Raw genomic sequence first — 24,302 nt, 5'->3', positions numbered from 1 at the left:
CTTCCAAAGAAGTCAAAGCACATATTTATCTCTTTAGTCACGTCCTACTGGACCTCTTCTCTCTGCAGATGGCTTCAGGGATGTTTTATCTATTTATCTTCTTGAGCTTGGTGTACAATTGAAGAAAAACAGTTTCTCCTAACCAAGGAATACAAGAACTTTATGTAGGACAGAGGGCAGAACAGGAAGAGTGGCATTTTGACACCAGGGCTCAAGTTTTCCTTGAGGATGAAGAAAATACATGACATTTGATTCGCATGGTTGTAGGACCAAGCGCAGTTGAAGTGCTTTGGTAAGGCCTCAAGTGCTGAATATTCATACAAAATAAAGAGAAGTGTCCTTATATTACATAAAAGGGAAGTGAAGCTTCAGTTAAGTAGGCTTCCTGAGGTTACATAGCTGCAAGATGGTGGTCAGTTTTTGAGGCAAAACCACCACCTCAGTTAAGACACGCCTTGTTTCCATTACCCCATAAAGTTCTCTCTCTCATTCCCCCTCCAGTTATACACAACCCTATGGGCAACCACTGTTCTGATTTCTATCACCATGGATTGGTTTTCATAGGCTCTAGACTTCATATAAATGGAATCATACATTATTTGCTTTTAGGCCCAGCTTCTTTCACAGAATAGGTTTCAGAGATCCATCCACATTACAGGCATAACTTGGAGATATTGGTTTGGTTCCAGACCACCGCAATAAAGCAAATATTGCAATAAAGTGAGTCAGATGAATTCTTTGGTTTCCCAGTGCATGTAAAAGTTATGTTTACACTATACTGTAGTGTAAACGATAGTGTACTGTAGTCTACTAAGCATGCAATATTAGCATTATGTCTTTAAAAATGTACTTTGTTGCTAAATGATGCTATCATCTGAGCCTTCAGCAAGTCGTAATCTCTGCTGGTGGAGGGTCTTGCTGCTTGTTAATGGCTGCTGACTGATCAGTGTGGTGGATGCTGAAGGTTGGGACGGCTGTGGCAATTTCTTAAAATAAGGCAACAATGAACTTTGCTGCATCGATTGATTCTTCCCGTCATGAATTATTTCTCTGTAGCACGCACTGCTGTTTAGTGGCATTTTACACCCAGTAGAACTTCTTTCAAAACTGGACTCAATCCTCTCAAACCCTGCTACTGCTTTATCAAATAAATATATGTAATATTCTAAATCCCTTGTTGTCATTTCAACAATCTTCACAGCATCTTCACCAGGAGGAGATTTCATGTCAAGAAGCCACCTTCTTCACTCATCCATAATAAGCAACTCCTCATCTGTTAAAAGTTTTCTCATGAGATTGCAGCAATTCAGTCACATCTTCAGGCTCCACTTCTATTTTAGTTCTCTGGCTATTTCCACCACATCTGCATTTACTTCCTCCACTGAACCCCTCAAAGCCATCCATGAGGGTTGGAATTAACTTCTTCCAAATCTTTGTGCATGTTGATATTTTGAGGAGTTCAGTCCTTTTCAGAAGGTTTTCAATTGACTTTGCCCAGATCCATCAGAGGAATCACTATGTATGGCAGCTATAGCCTTACGAAGCGTATTTCTTAAATAATAAGGCTTGGAAGTCAAAATAACTCCTTAATACGTTGCCTGCAGAATAGAGGTCACATTAGCAGGCATAAAAACATCATTAATCTGGTACACCTCTATCAGAGCTCTTGGGTGACCAGGTACATTGTCAGTGAGCAGTAATATTTTGAAACAAGTCTTTTGTTTCTGAGCAGCAGGTCTCAACAGTGGGCTTAAAATATTCAGTAAACCACGTTGTCAACAGATGTGCTGTCATCCATGTTTTGTCCTTCCATTCATAGTAGATTTACCATAATTCTTAAAAGCCCTAAGACTTTCAGTAAATGATGGTAAACGAGCATTGGCTTCAACTTCAAGTCACCAGCTGCATTAGCCCCTACATGAGAGCCAGTCCTTCGAAGTTTTGAAGCCAGGCATTGACTTCTCTCTAGCTATGAAAGTCCTAGATGGCATCTTCTTCCAAGAGAAGGCTGTTTCATCTACACTGAAAATCTGTTGCTTAGTGTAGCCTGAATTACCTGATAAATTGGCCTAGTTTCAATACTGTTGTGTCTCAGTGACTAGGGAGGCCCAAGGAAAGGGAGCAAGATGCGGGAACAGCTCATCAGTGGAGCAGTCGGAACACATACAACGTTCATTGATTAAGTTTTCTCTCTTGCACAGGTGTAGTTTGTGGCACCCCGAAACTGTTACAAAGGTAACATCAAAGATCACTGATCACAGATCACCATAACAAACATAATATAACGAAAAAGTTTGAAATATTGTGAGCATTACCAAAACGTGACACAGAGACACCAAGTGAGCAATTACTGTTGTAAAACTAACGCCGGTAGACTTGCTCAATGCAGAGTTGCCACAAATCTTCAATCTGTAAAAAACACAGTATTTGCAAAGTGCAATAAAGCAAAGCACAATAAAACAAGGTATCTCTGTATTTCAGTAGTTCATTCTGTTTTTATTGCTGAGTTCATTCTGTTTATTCTTTTGTGTTCCATTGTATAGACGAGCACAGTTTATTCTCCTGGACTCTGGGCTGTTTGCATTACCTGTGATTTAGAACTATGATCCGCGGCACCTCAGAGGTATGCAGGGTCCACTTAGGATTAGCTGCTGAAGTAGAGGTCAAATCACTGCGTTACACCCCGCTGGGAAAGAGCTGATTAGCTTTCTAGGGGCTGGGACTTCCCTGGCTTGTTTGCCCTTGGTGCAGCATCCATGCTAAGGGAGAGGCAACCAAGGTTAAGTCAGAACCGGTAAGCCAGGGGCAGTCATAGCTGCCTGATGACTGACTGCCAAATAGACCTGTCCAGATATGCCCCTTCAGCTCAGTCTAGTGAGTAACCCTGCTCCTGGAACAATGGCCCTCCTGTAAAGAACACAGTTTGCAAAATGATTTGGACTCCGACCGTCTGCCACATTCCAAAATAATGAACCAACTAATGGGCTAATTGGCTAAAGGGAACCTCAGCTTCAGCTGGAGTTTAGGTCAGACACGTAAGCACAAGGGGATAAAACAAAATGTAACTGCCTGGAGTATCTCCAACTTAACCCAGAAAGTGAGATATGGGTGATGTATCTCTCACAAGAGGACGGTAAGGTGGGTGACAAGGCTGGAGTTCTCAAAGTGGGTCCATCAACTGGGTTTGCTGAAGCCCAACTTAGAGAGCTGGACAAAACAGGGTGGCCATCTACAGAGCTGGATTTTCAAAGTTATTCCTCCCTCCCAGCCCTCTCTTCCTCTTCACCCCCAAAATATTGGAGCAAGAGGAAATGTAAGACTGGGTCCACCAACTGAGCTCTTCAAAAGAGATCCACAGTGAACCGCCTATAATCTCCCACCAGCCACAGTCCCACTTTCCCTTCTGTGTCCTTACCTAGTTTCACAGGAAGTTTTGTGCCTTCTGCTTTTGATCACCAGCAAACTCAGAGATACATTTGCCACCGCATAACATCTCAGGTATATAAGACCCTGACATCCAGACAATCTATTCTGACTGGTCCTTTCCATCATCCTAATTTTATTCTGCATTTATATTTTACTAATGCACTGTGCATTTCCTAAGCCACATCTAATCCTGTTTGGAATGAGGTGGGGTATGAATAAACAAGTAAGTCATAAAACCTTACCTCAGAGCTAAATTCAAACAACCTACATCTCTTCTGCACCCCCACCCAGCAGGGGTGGCTGAACGGCTCCTTCTTCCTGCAAGTGCAGCTGCCTTTGGAGGTGATGCTTTCCAACCTTCTCACTAGCACTTTGAATTTTCACTTGTTTATTCCTTCAACAAGTGTCTATTGAGTACCTGATGTATGTCATACGGGAGGGGAAATAAGCAGGTCCCTGCTCTTATGGAATTTACATTGTAGTAGGGGAGACAGAGATAAGGAAGTAAACGAAAAAATAAATCACATGCTTTCACATAAGTGCTATAAAGAAAAATAAATGAGGTAGGGTGATTTATTGTTTTAGCTAAGATGGTCAGAGAAGGCCTCTGGGAGGGGATGATATTTGAAAAAAGACATGAATCAAGTGATGGGGGTGAGTCAGGAGATGTTCTGGGTGAAGAATTTCCAGGCAGTGGGAACAACCATACAAAGGCCATGTGATGAGAATGAGCTTGACATATTCTGGGTGAAACCTGACTGCCTTCACCATCTCCTCCACTAGCATTCTCGTCTAACCCACCTGGCACTGCTGTGGTGGCCTCCTGACTAATCCCCCTGCTTCTACTCTTCCTCCTTTTCCATCTATTCAACACCAGCAGTGGGAGAGATCTTTAAAAATTATAAGTCAGTTCACCCCACTCTTGCTCAAAAGGTTCAACAGCTTCCCATTATACTCAGAGCAAATTCCAAACTCTTTACCACAGTGTATGAGGACCATCATGACCTGATTCTTCATTTGCACCATTGCCACTACAACCACTATCATCACCCCATCACCACCATGACTACTATCATCACCACCATCACCACCATCACCACCATCACCACCACCACCATCACTACTATCATCACCAGCATCCCCAACACTACCACTTCATGTGCACCAAACGCTTCCATGATAATTATACTAATTAATATACATATAAAATACCTATTGTATGGCAGACACTATTCTTAGCACTTTCCACATAACAGCTCATTTAAGTTTCACATTTAATATACAAATTTCTATATCATTTATATATATTTAATTTATATATAAAGGTAAAGCCTCACATTTTCACATAATAGCCAATTTAAGCTTCAACAATGTTGAGGGAAAAGTACTATTTTTATCATCATACCCATTTTATAGATAAGGAAACAGACATTGAGTGAATAATGATCTGTCCAAGGTGAACTAGCCAGCAAGTGGTACAGTCAGGATTCAAATCCAGGTACTCTGGCCCTGGAGTCCACATGCTTAACCACTGCTCTCTGTGGCCATGTTCCTGCAGTGCAGCTCCACCTCCTGTGCAAGGGCTGATGGGTGAAGTACGTGGTCAGGATGTTACAGGGCAGGTTATGCCCTCCTTACGCCTTTCCTCCATCTCTCTGGCTGGGATGGAGATATGGTGGTGAGCTATCCTGGAGAAAGCAGATGATGCCAATAACTGAAATTTAACAAAGCAGCAAAACAGAAAGAACCTGGGCCCCAAAAGGATGAGCCTCTCTATCCATCCTGGATTGTTTAGGGGAGAAAGAAATCAACTTCTGCTTGGTTTAAGTCTCTATTATTTCAGGTCTTAATTACAACAGCTGAATCAATATCTGTAATGATACAGTGGGCAAAGTCAATCTGGAAAGTGAAGGTTTGCCAGCGGCACAGCCACCTGTCCCCATCTCAGAAGCTATGACATGCTAAGGGGTCAATTCTGTCTCCGTGTGAGCTTGGAGATTTCTGAAGACTACTGTACCAGGCTGCACAAGCCAGACTCACAGGCTGGAGGTGGCAGGGACTCATCTCCATGACAGCAAGGCACTGATGTTTTTATTTATGTAGAACCATAAACGGCCCAGTAGTTTTTATGAGCATAAAGCAGAAAATTATCAAATCAGAGCAAGGCTTCCTAAGCAAAGAGCTGACACTCCAAAAAGAGGCCTCATCTCACAAAACTGGGTGTGTGTGTACTTGGAAAACATAAGATCACAGGAGAAACTAGATAGGCAATCTAATCTGATCTGAAGGATGGGAAAGAGAAAAGGGGAGTGAGGTGAAGGAGGCCAAGCTGTCACAAGGTTTGAGCATGGTGGTTTGGGAGGTGCAATGAAGGAGTCCAAATGTTTGTTCAAATCACTTTTTTCATTAAAATCTCAATATAATAGTAAAAGAATTTTTAAGCTTCTGTAATTTCACTAATCTTTAACAGAATCTTAAAAAGAATCTTTTATATATCCATCTCTTCTAGTCTCTGTACCCATAATTATCCATCTTATCTACAAATTTATTCAACTTTTTTTTAACTTCTAATTATACTTCCCCATATTTCTACATACCTACTGCAGTTGGGAAAGTCACTTAACCCACAGAGTCTCAGTTGCTTCACCTTTAAAACAGGACTAATAATACCTAGAGGGGTTGCTATGGGATTAACTGAAGTAAACAGGGTCAGACTCCTAGCGGGAGGCAGTCAGACAGGACACTTGCCAGAGAGAAATCTACATTGGCTGGTTGAAAAAATAAATGACTTCTAGAGCCTTCCCATGAGTTATTGGCTCACTATAGCTTCAGTGAGAACTTTTTCTGTCTCTTTCAAGGCCAACTAGGATAAGAGATCAGAGTAAGATCTCATAATGATAGCTAATATTTTCGAGCACTTACTACGTGGCTGGAATAGTTCTAACATGTTTCATACATATAACCTCACTTAATCTTCATAATAATCCTATAAAATAGGCACTATTTTTATCCCTGTTGTACAGATGAAGAAAGGAAGCACAGAGAGGTTAAGCCACTTACTCAAAATCACACAGCTGGTGCCTATGGGAGCCAGGATTCGATCTAGGAATCTAGACCCTACACTCATTTCTAATCACTCCTCCCAGAGAAAGGGACCACATCTGCTTTCCACTAATGCCACGGGACCAGCCAAGCACATCCCCAAGCTAATCCCACAGATGAGACGTGGACTCACAGGATGAGATGGGTCAGGAATAGTCAGCCATTTGGGGACAGAGGCTGCTTTGTGGAATTAGTTGGAAATGCACAATATGTCTGAAGTCTCAGAGGACACTCCCGGGAGAATGTGGGGTCTAGCCATTCCATGTTCCTGTCGTTCGTGTTTTCCGTAGTCACCATACCAAAGCGTCCTCATCTTCAAGGCCCTATTTTCCACTCTCAGCTGATGGTCTCACCACCTCGTTCCCCCAAGAAAACAATGTACAAGTCTCTCAAACCCCTGCTCCCAGAAACTTACTGGTATCTCAGAACAGCTCCAGGTTCCTGTATTCAGCCTAAGAGGACATGTCCCCTGTCTAATCCAGCCTTCACCTGCACTCCTGATCCCATTCTTGTTACCTCTGCAGACTTCCCGGGCCTGGTTATTTTCTCTCCACCTTCTCCTCAACCAGTAAGCCTCCCAACCTTTAAAAAAAAAAAAACAAAAAAAAACAAAAAAAAAACACCAACTCCTTGTAATTGCCGCACTTCCATCAGAGGTCCACAGTAATGTTTCTACTTCTTCAAACTCAGTCCCTCCACACCCGCTACAGTCTGGTTTCTGCTCACCATACCGTTCCCTTTACAAATTGTTCCTGTGCCAGGACTGGATGACCTAATCTTAGACATCCCTACAGCACTGGCAGCCTCCTTCTCCTTTTGTGAGCCTGAATAGTAATGTGGCAGTAAAGAGTGCTGGCTCAGGAGGCGGACTACCAGAGTTCAAGGTCCAGCTTCTACCTGTGTGACCTTGGGCAAGTGACTTAACCCCTCTGAGCTGCACTTCCCTCTTTCTTAGAGGTGCTTATAATAATGGTGGGTTACGTAGTCAGGTACCTGAGATTAGAAGAAATGCTGTACCTTTTAATCTCTCTACCTAGCAGAGATTAAAGAGATTATTAAAGTCTCTTTTGCCTGGAGTATGAAGTCCAACTCCTAAGCCACAAACACAGGACCCATTGCCATCTCCTGGGGAACAAGGTGGGGATGCTGTGCTGGAGTCTCTTTTACAGAAGTCAGCAAGCTGGACCTGCATTCTCAGCTCCCCCACCACGAGTTATGGCTTGAATATTATTTTTCAACAAGAAATTAAAATACTAATTTTCCCGGTTTTATCTCACAAAGATAGAGCAATTTTGAAATTAAAAAGCATTTAAAACTAGGATTAAATGTGGGAAATGAAGAAAAAGAGCATGTTTGGGGAAAATAATCTTATTTCATACATGTATACGTATGGCTCAATATGCAATTATTTTAAACCCATATTTAAATGGTTTCTAAATTTTGTAATAGAGTTGATCTCAACAAGAAATGTAATACTTGATTTAAGTAAAATTTTGCAATAAAGATTTGGCATGATGTTCTTGACCTCGGTTGTTGTTTTTCATTTGTTTGTTTTTCACTATTTTGAAATAAGTATAGACATAGGAAGTTATAAAAATAGTGAAGGAGATTTTATGCACTGCTGAGACTGGTTCTTAACAGATGCTAGAAACCAATATAATAAAATATGTCCATAACATTCAAAAGTTCAAAGAAAGTTTACTAAAGAGGAGTTTTATGCATTTTATGTACATTCCTGGAGTAACTTCCACTTGATCACAATGCATTATTATGTATTGCTGAGTTTCATTTCCTTACATTTTGTTAAGGATTTTTGTGTCTATGTTCACAGGTATACCCGTCTATTACATTTCCTTAGACGTCTTTGTCAGATCTCGATATCAGGGTTATGCTGACCTCATAAAATAAATTAGAAAACTTTCCCTTCTCCCTTTTTGAAAGAGTTTATGCCAGGTTTATATTATTTTTTCCTTAAAAGAATCTATTCACAAGTGAAATTATCCATGCATAGAGTTTTCTTTGTGGCAAGCTTCTTATAATGAATTAAATTTCTTTATAAAACATAGATTATTTAGATTTTTTTCTTTTCTTTCTTTCTTTCTTTCTTTTTTTTTTTTTTTTTGAGAACAGGCAGCTCGTGCTTGAAACCCTGAACTCTAGATTTTGTTTCTTCTGTGTAAATTTTGGCAAATTATATTTTTCAAAGAATTTGTTCATTTCACTTATCAACTTTATTGGCATAAAGTTGTTCATAGTATTCCCCTATTATTGTTATAATGTCTATAGGACTGGTAATGATATACTTTCTTCCATCTCACGTATAGATAATTTGTATTATCTTTCTTTTTTTAATTCTCAGTCTTGCGAGGGGTTTATCAATTTTATGAAACTTTTCAAAGAATCAATTTTCAAGTTTATTAAAAAAATCCCTAGTTTGTTTTCCAATATATTGACTTCTGTTTCTATACTTACTATTTTTTTCTACTTTCTTTGGGTTTAATTTCCTTATTTTTTTCTTTTTAAGTGGAAATCTGGATAATTAATTTTAAACCTTTCTTCTTTTCTAATATGATCAGGTTATTTAATTTCTAAGCACTGAGTTAACCTGCACTCTACAAATTTTGAAATGGAATATTAAATTTTCATTATTATTCAATTTGAATATTTTCTAATTTCTCTTAAAATTTCTTCATTAATCCATGGTTATTTAGAAATATGTTATATAATACCCAAATATTTATAATTATCTAGGTATATCATTAATTTTTTATTTAATTTCATTGTGGTCAAAGAACATACTCTAAGATTTCAATCTTTTGAAATGTATTACTATAAAATAAATGCGTAACTCACCTTATAGAAGGTGGAAAGTGGCCATCAGAGAGGTGTAGATAAAGTGCCATGGGAATTACAGAAGGGAGAGAGAAATTCCAACCAGGGTCAATCATGGAAGGCTTATGAGAGGAGGTGGCATTTGAGCTGGGTCTTGAAGGATGGATAGGATTGGGAAATTAGGACTTAGAGGAAGCAAAAACTACAATTAGACTCAACTTTCCTTAAAAGGAGAAATTATGATTATCTTTTATGAAACCCAAGACCTCAGAGCACTGCTAGGAAAGTGACTACTGACCTACAGCCCCAAGAGTCTCCTCTAAACTTCCTTGAAACACCTGTTCCCAAACAACTACTTAGATACCTGGAACTCTGGATCTTGCCACCTCCTGTTTTTGAAACTGAAGCAGCACCACATATTTAAACTAGCAATGATAACAACCAGATTTCATAACTTGAAAAGTATTTTTCTTTTTCTTTTCAGGACCCTCATCATTCTAAGGTCTCTTTTTATGCCCCCAGATCTGGGAGTCTAAGAAGTGGGATGCGCTGGGAAGTCTGTATTCCCAGCCATAGCCTCTCCCTTCTTGGGAAGTCTGGAATTCTCAATGACATCACTGGAGAAAAGCTTCACTTGTCACTACAGTCATGTGGCAAGAGTCACCCTTAGAAGTGTCAGAAGCAAGAGGCAAGTGCCTCGTGGGGATCTGTGTCATCTGAAAATAGCTCCTGGTCAGAGCCCTCTGCGTGAATGATGCAAGTAAGTTTAGGCCTGAGTCCATTACCCTTTAGCCAAGCAACATGAAGGCCACCATTCAGCCCTGCAGGCATCTTGGGGGCTTACAGCCACCATCCCAGAGCTCAGGGCAGGGATGGTATTCTTTCCTGCTTCGCACACCCTGGTCCCCAGAGTAGCGGTTGTGGAAGTCCATCAAGTGAACGAGCAGGGCCCAGCTGAGCCTGTCTCTTCCCTGAGCTCTTCACATAGCAGGGTGGCCTCTCCCCTGCACTGCCCTCTCACAGGTGAGTCGGTTGCCCTTATCTTGATTCTCTTTTAGGGACTGAGTTCCCAGCGTGGAAGGGTTTGGTTTGGAATGTTTTCTCAGATCTACTCTGACGTGCTAACACCCACATTCTCGCCTAAAGTTAATAGTCTTGCCAGGCTTGCCAGATGTCGTGGGCTTGTCTGTGTCACAGATGCCCAGGGCAGGGTTGGGAGGGGAGAGGAAAAGGGGGTGAAGGGCTGACCCAGAATAAATATAAGCCCTTGATAGCTGACTCTCAAAAGACTGAGAAGCTACACCAAAGTCTATCAAAACATTCAGTTCCAGATAGAATCAAGTAATACAACTCCTGGCAAGAAAAGGGTAATCCGAAGTCAGGGTTAGGTAGGGGAGGATCTAGCTCAGTGATAAAATGTGTTCTTAGCATGCACAAGGTCCTGGGTTCAATCCCCAGTACCTTCATTTAAATAAATAAGTAAATAAATAAATAAACTTAATATTCTTGCCAGCTCAAAAAAAAAAAAAGTTAGGTTTAGGGTCAGTCCTCTATGGGTCTAATGAAGCCTATTTGAAAAAAATCAGCTTGCTGTTTCCTTTGGTCTTGCTGAAGTCCTCTGACCAGAGGCTGATTTGGGACACACTAGCATGCCTGCCTGCCCACGTGTGACACATTTCAGCCACGTGTTTATAATGAAACCTGCAGCAAGGTCTCCACCTCCAGTGAGTGGTCCCTCCCTGAGTTCTGCAATTTCTAGTCTGCAAGGATTCCCGAACCAGGATGGTGGTGAAGAGGAAACTCTCCCCGGAATGCTTCTCTTCAGAGGCACTAGATGCTTTCATGTCCGAGACACAAAGTGTGAAGGTAGAAAGTACTTCTTCCTCTGGAGGCATGCCATCTCCAGTGATGGCATCTAGCTGTTTTTCAGGCTGAGTTCTTAACACTGGACACAAACTGGGCATCTGGCTCCTCACCCTCCAAATGAGGAATGCAGAATATATGGGGAGCCCCTGGGCTGGAAGTCCCCCTGAGGCTGTTAGCTGGGTGAGTCTCAGAGAGTTTAGGGACAAACACTTCAATCTCGAGCCTGGTGACTTCTTCCTGATGTGTTGCTTTATGTTACTAGTCCCCCTCTTCAACTTGTCAATGGCTTCTCTATCGCTTCCTTCCTGTTTTCCTCTCTCTTTGCAGAGGGGGCTATTATTTGAGGAGTGCCACATTTGGAGGCTTGTGGACTTAGACGGGAAACTAGAAAGAGGTTCCAGTGAAAAACGAAAAGCCTAATCAGGCCCTATGGGATGTTTGTCAAGGGAGAGAAGGAGGGAACTCTGATGACCAGAGAGACCAAGGGCTCCTTGGAAATGCCTCCTACAGATTTTGATAATGCATTTATAAGCCAAGCCAAATGTTACAGAAAGACAAGTTCCAAATGTCATGGGTTCGACAAGCTGGGGTAACATCACGTCATACTTGTTTGAAAGGTTTCCAGCATCTTCCCAGAATGTGCCCAGAGCAATAACTATTACAACAACCTCATCGAAACAGGAGTGCCCTGGAGTGCTCCACCCTCCACTTTAGGGGTTAGGCTTTGTGTATTGGCATACATTCCCAACACTTAATAGAACTCCCTCCTTGTGTATAAGATGCTTGCGCTCCAACATAATTGGTTTGCATTTAAATGCCCAAATATGATTATATAACCTTGATTCAATTAACAAGTCTGACTTGATTTAAGCCTTGCTCAGGAATGAGCCAAATAGTCATCTAAATAATAATTAGAACAAGACAAACCAGCCTTGCTGGTCTCCAGTGTTGGGGATTGAAGGAACTTCCGAGTCATCAGATGGAGTTGATGGATCTAGCGTTCCAACTCCCAAGACTATGCTCACTCACCTTCGAGGTCCTCGGCTAATGGTCTGGAGTTTGCCCACAGTGACCATCGAGGGCTCTGACAATTTCTCCCTTTTTCCAACTCAGCAACGATAAAATGGAGCCCAGGAGACATGACATTGCCAGGCCTGGTTTGTTCTATCAGTTGTGAGCAGAGTGAAGACTTAAGTTCGGCACAAATGGCTGTAGAGCTCATCTTATCCAACCTCCCACCCAGTATAAAAACCCCCTTCTGTCGTCACATCTCTGCTTGTGACACCTCTGTCAATAACAGAAAGCCCACTACCTCCACCAGTCTTGAGTGGCTCCAACTGTGATGAACTCTTCCTTATTTTGACCCCAAACCTACTTTCTTATAACTTTCATCAAAGAGCCCTTTAGCCTTATACCTCCCAATGTCATTTCTTAACTTCTTCAATTCTACTCCTTCAACTCTTTCAGATACTGGATCTGAAAAAAACTTGCTTTGTTAAGGTATGCTGACTATCAGCTTAGACTCATGGTTTCTTACGAAACCCAATCATGGGTCCTGCCTTGAATTTTGAATGTTTCAGCTGCCCCACCATTGAACACCATCATAGCCCCAGCCCTGGCAGGGGTCAGAGGAATTAAGGAATCCAGAACATTGCTGTACAAAGTCATTTTGAAGACTAGAATAAAACTGGAGAGGAAAATGAAACAATTAATCAGAGCTTCTGCCACTAGAGTGGCATATGTTGATGACAGAATCTGGATTGTTTTTCTGAATAGATTTTTGTTTCAATCTGACAGTGTCATTTATGATTAATTAATGATGATATTGTGTGACTTTCATAATACTAGACATGGATCCCACTGGGGGCCAGTGTGCAGTAGGGGATGCCAAATAATCCAGTCTCTAGATTACATAGTCCATTTGAGGAGATTAGTTTACACAATGCATGGCATCTGGGATGCTAAACCATAGGGAGCCGTGTGCCTGCCTGCCTTTGCCACTGGACTATGAAGTCCTTGGAGGCAGAAGCGTGTCTCCTTCACTCCTGTGCCCTTGGGGTAAGTATAGGTGGGTTCTCAGCAAATATTCGTTGTATAAATGGATTCATAACAGGATTTCACTCCATGGCTGGTATACCAGGTGACAGGAGTTAATCAGTGATGTGTTCTGACTTAAGCTTCACACTGTGCATCTCAGCACACCTGTTACATAAGTGGACACATCTGTACCAGAAATCCCTAGGTCTAGATAGGAAAAGATTTACAATACAAGAGAGTTACTGGCTTTAAAAAAGGATTTGGAACAAAGCCCTTCTAAACAATAAGCTCCCCTACAAGATTTAAATGACCCAATTTACAAATTTTTGGTTATTAATCCTTAGGGGCATGTATTACCAGTGAGCAACATCCCATGTAGCTACTGAAGATACCACAGGACATGTTGAGTGATGTGTTTGAGTTTAGCTCTGCCAAATTCAGGGATCAACTTTGATACTGTTTTGATCTTTTCCACATTTCTGCTGGCCAGCAAATCAACGGGCCTGGAGGATAAGTAGGAAAGAAGGACTTTCAGCAATTCAAGATAAGCTCCCTTCACATCCCTGAGCTCCAGGCGGGCAAAGCCCAGAGAGCGTGGCACGTGAAGGTGCAGACTCCCAGATCTTAAGAACATACAAACCACAACGTTGTAAATCCAAGAGGTCTCAAGTCAAGGGAAGGAGATCTACATTTAAACGCTGTTATTTAATCTGAACAGCCATTCTGTGAAGTGTTTTTCAGATAATAAAGCTGTAGCTGAGAAAGCCTGTCTCCCAAGGTCACACAGAGGTGAGGCGGGGTGGGCTTCAAACCCAGGCCAGCCCATGTCCACACAGAGAGGACCCAAGCCTCCCAGGCCCTTCCCAGAGCATGTGTCTCTGGCCACAGCCTCCGTGAGAGAAGGGCTTTAGCTTCCTGGGTGGGGCAGCTGCTGCCTTCAGATTTTGATTTCTCACCACAGGTCCACTGTTGACATCAAATTCCTTTGCTTTCCACCTCTAGTTGTAAATTACTTAGAAAACACGTCTGGGAATCCCATTCTGATGTCAAGGGAGTGGGGAGGCCAGCCCTCGCGTGAGCACCTGCCGTGGATGGTGAACTGAGTTCTGACATGTTCTCCTGTCCCCTACCCCACCTTCTTTCCCATCTCCCTCTGCCTCCTTCTTCACCCTCAGTCCCTGGGAGAGGGGAGAAGCCACAGTGGTCCTGGCACCCCCAGGCTTCAACCCTGTCTTTGCAGGTGTCAGATAGAGATCCTGGCTCACAGATGACCAACCTGGGGTTTGGTGTGGTCTGGCCCTATAAGCCAGCAAGGGGAGAGAATATCTATCATTAGTCCCTCATCACCTTCAGACTAAGGGAGAAGTGTCACTATGGGAATACAGTGTTCTCAGGTGGTCTCTTCTCTGGCCTTTGCCCGTAATGACCCTGTCATGTGGCATCAGGGATGACCCCAGGATGAGGGGTGAGCCTGCCCTCTGGGAATGACCAGGGTTAGAGTGAAATGGATAATTAGTTCCGTTTCCCATTGTTCAGCCCAGCCAGAGGAAGCTTTGTACGAGATGGCTCTGGCCTTCCTAGCCCCAGTCAATCATCTCCTTGCCTCATCTGCAGAATCACAGCCCTTTATCCCTGGCCCCACCCAGTCTTCCTGAGTCTCTCCCCCGACCCTGTCTCCACGGATGCTGTGCCCTCACTATACCCACTCCTCGTCCTTAAACACCCCATGCTATTTGACACCATCGAGGCTTCGTTGTCCCTTCTATCTAAATTAGCTCGCTCCAATCCTCTCTCAGCTGTCTACACCCAGCTCTGATGTCACCTTCTCGCTGTAGCTTGCCACGACAAAGCAAAATTAATTACTCCTTCATCCAAATTCCCATCGCACTTCGTACATCAGTCTGTATCACTTGTCATATGATTTGAGAGCACCTGTTCCCGTGTCTGTCTCACTGGTTGGACAATGCACTCTTTGGAGGGGAGGGATCATTTCTTATTCGTACGTACATCCCCAGGGCCTGGAACATAGGAGGGGCTTCAGGAATGTTGTTAGAAAGTGGTGAGAGAAGCAGAAGATATTGTTTTTGTGCTCCAAGGGTCCTGGGAAGCTCCTTGGGGCCAGGAGCACAGGATAGGCTCCTGAGTGACAGGACCTCTTCTCCCTCCCCGACCACATTCTCCAAGGGGCTCAGCTTGGGTCCTGGAGGGGATGGTCCATCAGTTTTAGTGCAAGGAGGGTGTCCTGGGGGCAGAGTTCGGTTTGAGGGCTCAAAGTGCCCTGTGAAGGACATCAAGGTTATTTCCCAAACCCATGATGATGGCTCCATAGGCAAGGGGTAGAGAGAGATGAAGTCATTATTTGTGATCTGGGTAACTTTGAACAAGTTACTTAATCTCTCTGAGCCTCAATACCTTCATCTATACAGATGGGGAGGCAATCATATCTCATTTTGCTGTGAAAATTAATCATTACTATTTATTGGATTTGTGGTAGCACTAGGGCTCTACAAACATCACACAGTGAGAGAGCGAGAGACAGAATTAAAACCACACACCCTATGTAAAGGACATGGAAAACTGCAAAAGACTACACAAATGTTAGCTCTAGCTATTTACTGAAAGTGCATTTAGACCTCAAAACCTTTGTCCTGTGACGAAATGAAACTGGGAAGAAAAAGACATTTTTCCTGGGCCACGGTAAAAAGTTGTGACAGGAAGGGCAAAGGTGAGGGGATGGCAGGGACAGCTAGTTGTCTACCAAACAAATTGTAGGCTGAATTATTTCTGGGAAGTGGCTTCCCAGTCAGGAATTACATTTCCTGGCTTGCCTTGCAGGTAGGTGGGGCCGTGAAATAGGTTCTCCTACGGAATGTGATCAAATGACAGGTGTCACTTGTCACTTGTAGGTCAAAACTGTAGGTTAAGAAGAGGGTGTCAAAAGCCAGAGGGTAAAAACACCCCAAGTGTCCATTAATGGATAAATGGATAAACAAAATGTGGTGTATACATACCATGGAATATTATTCAAGCTTAAAAAGGAGGGAAATTCTAACAGGTGCTACAATATGGGTGAACCTTGAAGACATTATGCTAAACAAAACAATCCAGCCACTAAAGGGCAAATAGTGTATGAGTCCACTTAGATGAGGTAATTAGAGTAGCCAAATTCACAGAGACAGAGGCAGAACGACAGTTGCCAGCGGTTGGAGGAGAGTGGGGAATGGGGAGTTAGTGTTTAATGGGTGCAGAGTTTTAGTTTGGGAAGATGAAAAGTTCTGGAAATGGATGGTGATGATGGTGGCACAACAATGTGCTTAATGCCACTGAACTGCACACTTAAAAATGTTCAAAATGGTAAATTTAATGTATATTTTAGCACAATTAAAAAAAAAAAGAAGAGGATGTGACTTCTGTACATTTGTCTGTTATTTGCAGAGGACTTTCAGGTCCCAGGATGGAAGTAGCCACATGACAAAAAGCCACTTGCTGACTAGGAATCTGGCAGTGGACTCTAACGTGAGCGGTAAGTAGACGTCTAACGTGTTAAAGCACTGAAATCAGGGTCTAATTGTTACAGCAGCCAGTGGAACCTTGACTAACACAACCTGTAACCGATACGGATGGCTGATGTCACAGGATGATAACACTGCGACACAGTCTTCTGAGAACAAGATGGAGGATGCTTCCAGAGCTTGGCTTGGTTTGGGGCTGAGGACACATCTGAGAAGGGAACTGTGCTCCTCGGTCAGCCAGGGGCAGACATGGGAACATGTCCCCACATGCTGTCCTGGCCCAGCCTGCCCAGGGGAAGCGGCTCCCTGTGGTTCAAGGTGGGCAGCAGCCTTAGCGCAGCACAGTGTTGGAGGGGCCAGGGGTTGTCCTGTCTTGTGCTCAAAGGACAACTGCCAATGGGACCTGTACCAGGGCTCCTGGCTGTGCCACAAACTCCAGGATCAGCAACAAGACAGGTCCCAGCATCAGAATTAGAGGAAGTGGGAACAACCAGGGCAGGCTTTGGGGCTCAAACTAGGTCGTGGAATTACAAACTGGCAGCAACTGCAGCAATCCTGCAAGCCACTTCCAGGCTCTGGCCCCTCGCGCTGGGGTGGCCACCTAGGAGCCCTGGGTGTGGCAGTGCCTGAGGAGCCCCCAGCCTGAAGCCTGAAGCCTGAGGCCCCCAGCCTGAGGTGGCTCCAGTGGCCCAAGGGACCCAGAGTGACTGCTGGGTTTCAGATAATCATCCTGGGAACCTGGAGTTCTTGGGCTCATCACAGGACAAGTGATCCTGGGAAAGAGACAAGGCCATCCTTGCAATAGCAGGGATGAAGCTGGAGCCAAAGCAATGGAACTGATAAAAGAGATGCAACTTCATTTCACTCTCAGGTTTGCAAAGAATTTACTGTTTTAGTAAATCGAACAATTCAAGTTTATCCCATAATGACAATACTCTTACATGCATTCTTCCTGAGCTAAGCTGGAGAGGAGGAGATGGAATAAGGGCTAGGGAGCCAGGAATTGCACAAAATTTGACAGTTGTGTCAAAATCTGGCACTGTCTATAGGAGGTGAGTCATGAAGGTAAAGGTCATGTGAGTTGCATTAAAATAAAGGTTGAGAACGACTGGTTTTTCTGCATTTTTTTTTCAGGGATTCAGCATTAAATGCATGAATATCTCCCTGTCCCTCATTATAGCTTAAAACTCCAGAATTTTCCTCAGTGGCATCAACACCGTGGTTGGCTCTCAGCTCTCTTTAGCTTGTCCTAGGCACTCACCGTGTGGTGTGACGCCGGGTCTGAGGCGTTCAGAGATGACAGATAGCACAACAAAGAAAAGATGAGGGGCAGACCCTGCCCTTCTTCCTGGAGCCAGCCCCCCATCTTCTGACAGGGTGGTATCTGTTTCTTTCTCCGCCTTTGGACTAATGTTTGCATTTTCCTTCACTACAACCCAAGTGGTGTGGAAGCACCCTGCCTATGGTCTAAGCCTTATTTTTAAAAAGCTATTTTGGCTTCCCTGGCATTTTCCACATTCTTATGCAACCTCAGCCTGGGCCTTGCACAGAAGCCAGCTGATAAGCGTCTAAAGCCAGACTTTAAAATGGTGCCAAGGCTGCATGGGTCCCTTGCTGCCTCCTGGGAACTGGTCCCAAGGCCAGCTGCTGAGCACCAGGCCTCCCACCTGCCTGACCTGGGCAGGGCCCAACCGAGAGTGGAAACCCTTGGGAAAGGGAGGCCTGACCTTTGCCAATCAGAGGCTGAGTCAGAGCTGCCAGTCCAGAATGAATACGACGCTCTCCTCGCCACGCGCTTGCCAGGAGGACCCAGCCCTCCTCTCTGGCCTTCAGCGCTCACCTGCGTGGGAAGCCCTCACTGGGTCATGGGAATATATCCCCATTCGCTTCAGCACCGGTTGGGGAGGAGGTTTGCTGGTTGTGATGATGAGGTCACTCAGAGACCTGCCTGCTCAGTCAGCTCCATGCCTCCTGCCTTCTTGCTGCTGCTGGGAATGCTGAACCATTCCTGACCCCTGGAGTTGAGCAACACTACAGAATGGCCACGGGAGAATGAGGATAACCAAGCTGGGCTCGTCACGCCTCGCCAAATGCAAGCACATGAACGCCAATCATGTCCACTTAAAGACTTATGTTCTCAGGATCACCTCCGCCTCCTCGTTTCTGCTTCCACTGGATTCTTTCCATTCAAGTCACTTTGCTACCTTGTGCACTGTCCTGGGTCTGCACCCAGAGGAGGAACTCAGGCGCTTGCCTTCATTTCCACCAAAACCAAACCAAATACTCATGAGAAACCCTTGTGTGTGTAGCAGAGGGCTGCTCAAGCCAAGGGGGTTTAAGGCTGCAGCAATGCAAACAACTTCAAAAGGAATTTTTGATTGTTAATGATCCTCTTTGAGGCCGCCCCACCTGTGGAGATGTCTCAGCGGCCAGACCACCCCACGCTGCTGACCAAGCCCACGTTCCTCAAAAGTGTGGTTCATGAACTGCTTGCACCAGAACAACCAGTGGAGGGGGGTCTCTATTAGGGGAGTGTGTGTGTGCGTGTGTGTGTACGTGCATACACGTAAGAGAGAGACAGGGGAGTTTGTATTTTGGACTTGTTTGTTTGGATTTTGTTTGTTGTTAGGACACTTGTTTGTAAGAGAACCTTTACACTGAGGGATGTTTCCCTGCTATTCACAGGGCCCACTCACCAGACCTCATTCACAAAATCTAAAGAATTGAAAGGAACAATGAAGAAACTCATAGCTCAGGGGTCTTCAAGCATTTTTCCTACATGTCCCTCAATATGATCCTGAAACATTATGCACTCCCCTCAAACATTTTTGTGTTGGTATCTAAAATTATTCATCTAAGGTTTAAATAGCTGAAAAAAATTAAAGTCTACTGTAAATCTGAAATATTTTAACAGTTTAAACATTTTAAAATAACTGTCATTCATTTAAATGTATCCAAACAGAATTTAAATATTAAAGCAACTGATACCCTCCATCATCCTTTTAAAAATATCACGAAGGCGCACTTCAACAGTCAGAAATTTTACATTATTCCTTTTTCTCCCTGAATTTGTATTTCCATTTCTCTTCCCTTGTAGAACTTTATCCTAATATACATGTATGATTAAAATATTTTATTAATCACTTTATCATATTTCTCTTAAAAATGAATACAAATTCAATTTTTTCCCTTTTCTGTAGCCATAAATCTCTAAAGCAGTCCAATACTGTTGCCACTAGTCACATGAGTCCATTAAATTCTTTTTAATTAAATACAATTTGAAATTCAGTTCCTCATTCGCACTAGACACATTTCAGGTGTTGAATAGCCACCTGTGGCTTATGGAACTGTATTGGACAGAGCAAATAGAAAACATTTCCATCATCATGAAAAGCCCTAGTGGACAGTGCTGGTCTACTGTGTGAATATTTTCTTCCAAGATGAGTTATTACAATTAGCAATAACACACAATTCATCAAAATACTATAAATATATCATATGTCTATTGAACATTTTGGTAAAATATTATTATGCCCCAAATTTTTATTGAAAATGCTTTTCTTAATGAGATGGTTGGTGCTTTTTTTTCCATACATCCATAGATGAATATTATTTTCTCTAGGAAGAGTGGGTTCAGCATCAATTCTATCTTTAATTTTTCACTTTTGAAAATATAAGTGCCACGAAAATTTGTTCAGGATGAAGAGGTTTTATTGTAGCAGCATTATTTGATTGTTAGAACTCTGAGTGGTGTGCCAAAAATCACACGTAATGACAAGATTATTACTAATCATTTATCATTTGATATTATTAAATGTTCATTAGTTTCTCCTTCACCTTTATTAAAATGATGGGATAGTTTCTGATTTGTAAAAGGAATTATAATCCAATCCTTAGAGTAATTTGCTTCCTCAGCTAGAATCAACACTTTGAATTATCTGCTTAATTAGAGTCTGGAGATTTTTACCAATGACAAAATGACAGGATGCACCACATCTTTCTTCTTCTGAAAAACATGGGAAAAGGACACTTATGAAAGAGAAAAGGGGGAAAGAAGAACAGCTCTAACACAGGAGCATTCTCTGGCAGACCAGTTTTAGCAAAGAGGACATCTGGAAGTGAGCATCTAGAAATTGATTCTTTAATAGGATTCGTATTGCTACCTTTTAGAAAAATCTTCATGGACCCTGGGAATATGCTTACCCCAGTTTAAAGACCACTGCTCCAGGAATTCCAAACATTTCTCAATTCAGCTCTCACCCTCTCCTCTCTTGGCCCTCCCATTTTTTTAATCTAAATATATGAATTTGTATACCACAATCAAAGGCTGATTCTTTCTCTTTCTCTCTCTCTCCCTTTCTCTTTCTTTCTAATATTTGATGCCTAAAAAAGATATATATATATATTACACATATATTTTTAAGTAAGATATATATACATATAGGATATAAAAATAAGCATAAATTTATCTATAAATTTATACAGTGTATAATAATTAAGCAAATACCTATGAACCCACCACTCAATGCTAAATGGTCCTAATGAAATAGAACAATACCAATGACCCTACAGAAGACCTAAACAGATATTTCTTAAATTAAGATATACAGATGGCCAATAGGCACATGAAAAGATGCTCAACATCACTAATTAACAGAGAAACGCAAATAAAAACTACAATGAGGTATCACCTCACACTGGTCAGAATGGCCATCATTAAAAAGTCCACAATGATCATGCTGGAGAGGCTGTGGATAAAAGGGAACCCTCCTACATTGTTGCTGGGAGTGTAAATTGGTGCAGCTGCTATGGAAAACAGTACGGAGGTTCCTTAAGAAACTAAAAACAGAGTTATCCTATGATCTAGCAATCCCACTCCTGGGCATATATCCAGAAGGAACCCTACTTCAAAATGACACCTGCACCCCAATGTTCATAGCAGCACTATTTACAATAGCCAAGACATGGAAACAACATAAATGTCCATCAGTAGATGACTGGATAAAGAAGATGTGGTGTATGTACACAATGGAATACTATTCAGCCATATAAAGAATAAAATAATGCCATTTGCAGCAACACAGATGGACCTAGAGAGTACCATATTACGTGAGGTAAATCAGAAAGAGAGAGGCAAGTATCCTATGATATCACTCATATGTGGAAACTGAAATAATGAGACAAATGAACTTGTTTACAAAACAGGAACCAACTCACAGACACAGAAAACAAACTTATGGTTGCCAAAAGGGAAAGGGGGTAGGAAGGGATAAATTGGGAGTCTGGGATTAGCAGAGACACACTATTATATATAAAACAGGTAAACAAGATGGTCCTACTGTATAGCACAGGGAGCTATAGTCAATGTCTGGTAATAACCTATAATGAAAAAGAATATATTCATGTATATATTTGAAGCACTATGCTGTATACCAGAAACGAATACAACATTGTAAATTGACTGTACTTCAGTAAAAAAAAACCCCAAAACCAAAAAACCAAATGACTCTAATGTCTCAGTTTCCCTCTTCTGGGCATATGATCAGATGGCACTTCCACACTCCCTTGAAATTATACATGGCATTTGACTTGCTCTGGCCAATGGAATGTAAGCAGAAGCAACAAGTGTCATTTCTGGATGGCCTTTAAGAGCCAGTACATGCTTTGTCATGTTCCCTGCCCCCATCACACTTACTAAAGACACACCAATTGGTGGAGGCCCTATTAGCTGGCCCACAATGGATCTTTGTTGTATTTAAGCCACTGAGATTTTAGGGGCTGGTTGTTACTGTGGCATAACTAGCCAATCATAACTGAAACAGAAATATCTCTGAAACTTCATGTATATCCAAAAAGGCAGTGATATTCCTTTCTCTCTTCCCCAGAGATAACAACTATCCTTGCTTTTCGTTAAGGTTTTACCATATATTTATAACCCTACATAACATATTTTTGTGTTTTTGATCTCTATAAATCTGAAATCATATTTTACTGTTTTTGTAAAGTATTGTCTGTGAGATTCATCAATACTATGAATATACCACAGTTTATTTATCAATTCTACTATTTACAGACATTTAAGTTGGGTTTTTTTGCTATTATAAATTATCCTACTCTGAACACGCTCATACATATTTGCTGGGTTAGAAACAAGAAATATTCTCCAGAGTAGCAGAGCCTCTGAGATGATCTTAGGGCAGGGCTGGGGGTGGGGGGGGGTCTGTGAAGTCAAAACTGCTTTCATAATATACAATGGTTGTTGTTTTTTTACTTTTTTACCCTCATTCTCTCACAAGTGAACAGTGGAGTTTTCCACCAGGTACATGACATGAGATACTGCAACACACAGACTCAGAAGCAGATATGAAAATCCAGCTATCTTCTATTAAGTCAGACTTGCAAGACTATAAAACAGTGCCACTCTTCCCAGTAAGTTGTTTCATTTTGGAAAATGCAGTTATTTTTCACAAACATGTACTTTATGTTGGTAGGTAATGTGATTATTATTGTTACTTTTAAATGAATTAACAATTTTTTGAATTCTTAGGTTTAATTTCTAATATGGTAACTATTGGTCAATATAACTCACCTAAGCAAAAGTTATTTGGGGTCCTCAACAATATTTCTGAGTGTAAAGGGGTCCTGGGACCAAAAGATTAAAGAATTGTGTTTCTAGTTCATGTAACTAGGAATGGAATGGTTGGGCTGGTTTTGCACATCTTCCAATTTCCTGTAATATCTTTGTAATATCTTCCACCTTCCTGTGTAATGTGACAAGTTCTCCTAAGTGGTTGCACCAAGTCTCCCTTCCACCAGCAACACCTGAGAGTCCCTACAGCAGCACAGACGATCCACCTTCTCAGAAAGCCTCATGAAGGAGGTGGGTTTAAAAAGCATCCACTCCTCCCCTCTGTCTCCCCCTTCCTCACACAGGTTTTCCAGGTGGGCTTCCCAGGTGAACCAGATTCACAGTCTGCTTCCTGAGAAGAGGGGGCTTCTTTAGCCCTGGGGACCACGGTGAGGCTCTGCAGCCAAAGAGATTATGAAATGCCTCAGTGCCACCAGGGACAGCCATGGGTTGAGGTTCCAGAAAGGAGAACGAGTTATTGCAGGCTGAGGGTCTGTTTATCCACTTTGGGTCTCACTGTAACCATGTTGATTTTAGATCTCTCTGCAATTAAAAATGTGTGACTCCTTTCCCCCTCCTCGTCAAGGCCCCTAGGTCCCCCTCAGAGATTTCCTTCCTTGAGTTCACCTTGCCAGAATAGTCAGCCAGGGCAGGTTTCCTGCACACCTTTATCCTTTACCCTCCACAGCCTTAAAAAAGCCCTGAAGAGGCCACGATTGGCCCTCTGGCTCTAACGGGCCAGAAAAGAGCCTCCCAGGAGAAGTGTTTCCCAACCTTGTCCTGGAAGAGAGACTCTAAAAGGCCTATTTCTGCCTCGGAAACACCAAGAGGTATGCATTGCTGATTTTTGCACTTTATTATCCCAAAGCACTCTCAGGCAGGGGACCATGAAGAGTTTA

The 24,302-nt window shown here is 42.5% G+C and overlaps 1 long non-coding RNA gene across 1 annotated transcript; it reads left to right on the top strand.

Moving 5' to 3' along the window:
• Positions 1 to 10,048: 10,048 nt before the first annotated feature.
• On the top strand, positions 10,049 to 22,652 carry LOC140685862 (uncharacterized). Its single transcript, XR_012059295.1, has 3 exons — positions 10,049 to 10,383; positions 16,699 to 16,786; positions 17,910 to 22,652. It is a non-coding gene; the product is annotated as an uncharacterized lncRNA (long non-coding RNA).
• The last annotated feature ends 1,650 nt before the right edge of the window (positions 22,653 to 24,302 follow it).

Source organism: Vicugna pacos, chromosome 15, assembly GCF_048564905.1.
Source record: "Vicugna pacos chromosome 15, VicPac4, whole genome shotgun sequence".
Taxonomy (NCBI): domain Eukaryota; kingdom Metazoa; phylum Chordata; class Mammalia; order Artiodactyla; family Camelidae; genus Vicugna; species Vicugna pacos.
The sequence above is the reverse complement of the archived record's forward strand: the minus strand, read 5'-3'. Positions and strand labels throughout refer to the sequence as shown.